Consider the following 5,641-nt stretch of genomic DNA (forward strand, 5'->3'; position numbering starts at 1 on the left):
GCCCCCTGCACACCCCGCGCTGGGGATGTGCCTGCAACCAAGGTACATGCCCTTGACCGGAATCAAACCCAGGACCCCCAGTCCGCAGGCCGACACTCTATCCACTGAGCCAAACAGGTCAGGGCTTGGATGCCTTTTATCTCTTCTTGTCCGGTCGCTGTGGCTAGGATTTCCAGGACTATGTTGAATAAGAGTGGTGAAAGTTGACAACCCTGTCATGTTCCTGATCTTAGGGAAATGCTTTTAGTTTTTGCCCATTGAGTATGATGTTGGCTGTAGGTTTGTCATATATGGTCTTTATTATGTTGAGGTATGATCCCTCTATTCCCACTTTGCTGAGAGTCTTTATCAGAAACGCTTCTGGATTTTGTTGAATTTTTTCTTCGTCTATTGATATAATCATTACCCTTCATTTTGTTTATTGATGTATGCTGTTTATTGATTTGTGAATCCTTTATATTTTGTGATGTCAGTTGCTACTTTGCCTCTTTCATTTCTGATTTTATTTAGGTTCTTCTCTTTGTTTCTTTTCTTTTTAAAAAATATGTTTTTTTATTGATTTTTAGAGAGAGAGGGAGGGAGAGGGATAGAGAGATAGAAACATTGATGAGAGAGAAACCTAGGCATGTGCCTTGACTGGGAATTAAATCGTGACCTCTTGCTTCCTGGGTTGATGTTCAACCACCAAGCCACACCTCCCAGGCCTTCTCTTTGTTTCTTGATGAATCTGGCTCAAGGTTTGTCAATCTTTTCAAAGAACCAGCTCTTTGTTTCACTGATCATTTGTATTGTGTGTTTTTAGTCTCTATGTCATTTATTTCCACTCTGATCTTTATTATTTCCTTCCTTCTACTTACTCTGGGATTTCCTGTTGTTTCCTTCCATCCTTCCTTCCTTTTTAATTGCTATTGATTGATTTTAGAGAGGAAGGAAGGAAGGGAAGAATGGGGAGAGAGATAGAAACATCGGTTTGTTGTTCTACTCATCCATACATTTATTGGTTGATCTGGTATGTGACCTGACTGGGGATCGAACCCACAACCTTGGCATATTGAGACAATGCTCTAACCAACTGAGCTATTTGGCCGGGGCTGCTTTTCTCTTTCTAATTCTTTTAGGTGTAGGGTTTCATTGTTTATTTGAGCATCTCTCTTGTTTCTTGAGGTAGGACTATAATGCTATGAACTTCCCTCTCAGGACTGCTTTTGCTGTGCCCCATAGATTTTGGGTTGTTGTGTGTTCATTTTCATTTCTTTCTAGGAAGTTTTTGATTTCTTACTTGATCTCATTGGTAACCCATTCATTGTTTACTAACATGCTATTTAGCCTCCATGTGTTTCAATGTTTTTGAGTTTTTAAATGTAATTGATTTTTAGTTTCATGCCATTGTGATTTCAGAAGCTTTTTGATATGATTTCAATCTTCCTGAATTTGTTCATACTGATTTTGTGTCCTAACATGTGATCTGTCTTTGAGAAGGTTCCATATGCACTTGAGAAGAATGTATATTCTGCAGCTTTGGAATGAAGTGTCCTGTAAATATCAGTTAAAGCCGTCTCATCTAGTGTGTTGTTTAAGGCCTCTGTTTCCTTGTTGATTTTTTTGTCTAGAAGATTTATCCAGTGATATCAGTGGGATGTTAATACTATGTTTGTATTGCTGTCAATCTCTTCCTTAAAGTCCTCCAAGAGGGGTTTTTTTTTATGTGTAGGTGCTCCTATATTGGGTGCATATATACTTACAAGGGTTATATTTTCTTATTGGATCGATCCCTTTAGTATTATGTACTGATCTCTCTCTCTCTCTCTCTCTCTCTCTCTCTCTCTCTCTCTCTCTCTCTCTTTCTCTCCAAAGACCACACCATTTATTTACAAAGGCCAGTGTGGGAGCTGAGGGAAGGATGGAGAGGAGCCATGCAGACATCCTCTCTGGATTGCTTGGGACCCTTTCCCACTTGGAGAAAATTCTGTTTCTCATGCCTCCATATTCTCAGCCATGGGCCCTCTAAGCAGCTAGGCTAAGTAGCAGAGAGAGCAGGTGATATGAGCCTCCTCTGTGCTCCAACATAGTCATGTCCAGTTCCAGTTCACAGGCAGCACTGCCAGCCTCTCCTCTCCTGTCTCCAATAGAACTCTCTGGCCTGGAGGGAATAGTGAAGAACTCAGAGGGCAGGGCCAGGGCCTCTAGATGAAAAGACCCTCCACCATTCCCTGAAGCAATCAGGAGAGGGGTGTAAGGGTATTGGTCACAGCCCTGGTAGAAGGAGTATCCACAGCTTCCAGAGGCCCAAGGAACGTGGCTCCCTGGGCTGTACATATTCCGGCCCTAGACTAGCCCATTTGCCTATTTCTCTGGTGGGGGGAGCTCTGAATCCACTTCCCCTCAACCCACATGCACCCCATCACCACACACACCCACTGCTGAACCAGAACCCAATCCACTTCATGTCTTTTGAGGGGGGCTCAAATCACTGGTACCTGGGGACACAGACAGGTCCTGGTCCATGGAAATGTGTGTGTGTACATAAGCACGTGTGTTTGAGGAGATGGAGCCAATATGGCCCCCTGTGAGCCATCTCTCTTAGCTTCATTGAGCCCCTTTCAACTCAAGCTCCATTAGCATCTCCAAGTCTCCTCTGCCTCGCGGGCACCAGGACTCTCCTGCCTAATAGAGCAATGAGTGCTTCCACTTCCTGTCAATTCAACTCCCAAGCCTTTTCCTCAGGCTGTTTTGCCCATTCCCTCCTCCAGAAATCTCAGGCCCTTCTCCTGGGCACCAGTCTCTGTTGGTTAATTCCTAGTTCAAACGACTGTCTTAGCTCCTCCTTCAGACCGGAAGAACAGGCATCTTCCCCCCTGGGGTCCCAACAGACCCCATGGAAAAGCATGTCAGGAGGGAGATGGAGAATCTCAGCCTGCTTCACCTGCCCCTCCTTCTGAGGATGAAGTTCTAGCACTGGTTAGGCTGGGGTGAGAGGGGATGGGGAAAGAGAGAAGAGAGTTACCAAAAGTAAACACGAGACCAGCAAAACCCTAGTGGTACAGGTGAAAGACCATGTTCCATAACCAGAGTCGGTTCCTCCTTCAACTCTGCTGCCATTGATAAGTTTGAAGATTGCAAAGGCAGTTGTGGGCCAATCAACACTGTGAAGACCGTTAAATAGTTCTGCTCAAGCAGGAGCAGGAGAGAAGCTTCTGGAAGAGATGTAGAAGCAGAGCTGCAGGGCTGGGGTCCACGCCTCTAAGGCCACCCTGTGTCTGGAGAGGACAGGAAGACAGGGCTGACAGCTGCAGAGGGAAGGCGCTGACAGGAGCCAGAGGTGGCATCCAGGGAAGGGAGAAGCAGGAGGCACGGCCACAGGATTAGGAGAGCCGAGAGCCCAGGAGTCTCTCAGTGGCTGCATTGGTGTCCCCTCCTGTGGCAATCAGTGCCTGCAGGTTAGCCTCGCTGTTGATGAAGCCCATGGCGTTGAGCTGATCTAGCTGCGGCTGGAATCTCACTTCCGGGGTCTGCACCTGTGAGTTTCCACTTTCTGCCAAAAGTGGATCATCTGCTGCATGAGCTGCGGCTGAGCACTGGAAGCCCCTGTGGGAGAAGTGGCTGGTGGGGCTGGTGAGGAGGTGGGGGCCTGGGGTGCAGGCCCGGCATTGCTGCTTGCTGAGGGTGCGAGGGTCCGGGACATCCCCAAGGAGCCAAAGGTTTGTGTATCGCCTCCCCCCCCCCCCCCCCGGGAGCAGCAGGGAAGTCGGGGGGCTTCAGTTTGCAATGTTCTGCAATTCCCTGCTGGCGTCTGCAGCAGCGCCTGCATGGCACCGGGGATTGAAGGAGGGAGGGTGACTCTGGGTTCTGCCTCTGCTGCAGGAAGCCTGGGAGCTGCAGGCGGAGCTGCTCCTGAAGCTGGGGGTTCCCCGCGAAGTGCTGCACGTTCACCATCAACTGAGCGGCAAAGTCAGGGTTCTGGGCAAGTGTCTGCATCATGCTGCGCGCGTGGGGGCAGAGATCATGTTCTGCATCAGCTGGGGGCTCTCTGAGATCTGCTGGAGCAGGGCCTGCACTTCCGGGCTGTTGAACATCCCTGACCCCAGGCTGGCCGCATTGATCCCAAAGGGGTTCGAGACTGTCGGGTGCACCTGGCTGGTCGCAGATTCTCCGGTGCCCTCCCCACCGGACCTGGGGGCCTGGGAGGTGGGGGTTGGGGGGCCCAGGGGTTTGGGAGGGGCTCTCGATTCTCACTCCTCAGAGGCTGGGAAGATGAGCTGTCAGAGTTCCCGGCCAGGGAAGAGAAGGTGTTGTTGCCAAACTGTTTCCGGGCGGCACTGAACTTGGGCTCCTGGATGTCAGTGTACATGCGGCAGAGGGCGCTATACCCTCCAGGGATGCTCCCCAGGTTGCTGAGGGCCTGGTTCTGATTCCGCATCATCTCCGCATCATGGCTGGATTTCAAGCTCCATCGCCTGCCTCATGAGCTCGGGGTTGTTGAGCATGTGGCTGATCTCAGGGTTCCGCTCCCTCAGCTGCTGCATCTGGGGGTTGGCCATGATCATGTGGCCCATCAGGTCAGGGTTAGACATCATGTCCTGGACCAGGGGGTTCTCCATGATCTGCGACCGCATCTCAGGATTGACATCACTTGCCTCTGCATCTGTTGCTGCAGCTTCATGAAGTTGGTGGAGCCCAGACCCAGGCCGCCCAGGCCTAGGATGCCCCCATAGCTAGAGCGCATGGATGTGGTAGCATTGGGAGGGCCATCCCCAACCCCTGGGGAGGGACCTCCCCCACTGCTCCCCCTGCTCCCACTGCCAGCTTCCAAAGTGGCACTGCCAGAGGTGGGGGGCTGGGCAGGGGTGGCAGGTGAAGCAGCGTGGTGGAGGTGCTGAGGCAGGTTCTGGAGCAGAGGGGGGAGAAGCAGAGGCAGCAGCTGGATCTGGAGTGACCAGATGGACAGAAAGGCCAGCCTCGATTCCGTGCTGGTTCAGTGTGTCCCATCCTTGAGGATCTTGCCTGTGAAGTCAGGACCAGCTGGTCCTGCTGAGCCTTAAACCTCCGGGAGATTTCCTCTTCGAACTCCTTGACTGAGGCACGAAGACTGATCACAATTTCCTCCTTGTCCTTGGGGGTCTTGACGGTGACCCGAATGGGGGCCCTCGTCTCAGCCCTGCTCAGCTCTGCCATGCTGCCGCCACCACCCCGCTGCCTGCCAGCACGCCCCGGCTCCCCCTTCTCTGTCTCTTTTATGACTTTTTTGAAGTCTATTTTGTCAGATATGAGTATTGCTACCCCAGCTTTTTTTTTCATTTCCATTTGCATGGAAAATTTTTTTATCCTTTTACTTTCAGCCTGTGTGTATCTTTTGCTCTGTGTTGGGTCTCCTATAGACAGCATACATATGGGGTATGTTTTCTTATCCACTCAGCTAGCCTATGTCTTTTGATTGGATCATTTAATCCATTTATGTTTAGGTTATTATTGACTAGAGGCCCAGTGCACAGAATTCATGCACTGGGGGTGGGGGGGGTCCCTCTCGCAGTCCGGGACCCCTTGTTTCTTACTGCTCAGCCAGAAGCCGGGCTCACTGCTCCTTAGCGCTGCTGCAAAGGCAGGAGAGGCTCCCGCCACTGTCGCTGCGCTCACCAGCCATGAG

General features: G+C 50.8%; 1 pseudogene; it reads right to left on the reverse strand.

Moving 5' to 3' along the window:
• Positions 1-3,362: 3,362 nt before the first annotated feature.
• On the reverse strand, positions 3,363-5,172 carry LOC102427822 (annotated as a pseudogene).
• Between the last annotated feature and the right edge of the window lie 469 nt (positions 5,173-5,641).

This window comes from Myotis lucifugus, unplaced genomic scaffold (assembly GCF_000147115.1).
Source record: "Myotis lucifugus unplaced genomic scaffold, Myoluc2.0 scaffold_684, whole genome shotgun sequence".
Taxonomy (NCBI): Eukaryota; Metazoa; Chordata; class Mammalia; order Chiroptera; family Vespertilionidae; genus Myotis; species Myotis lucifugus.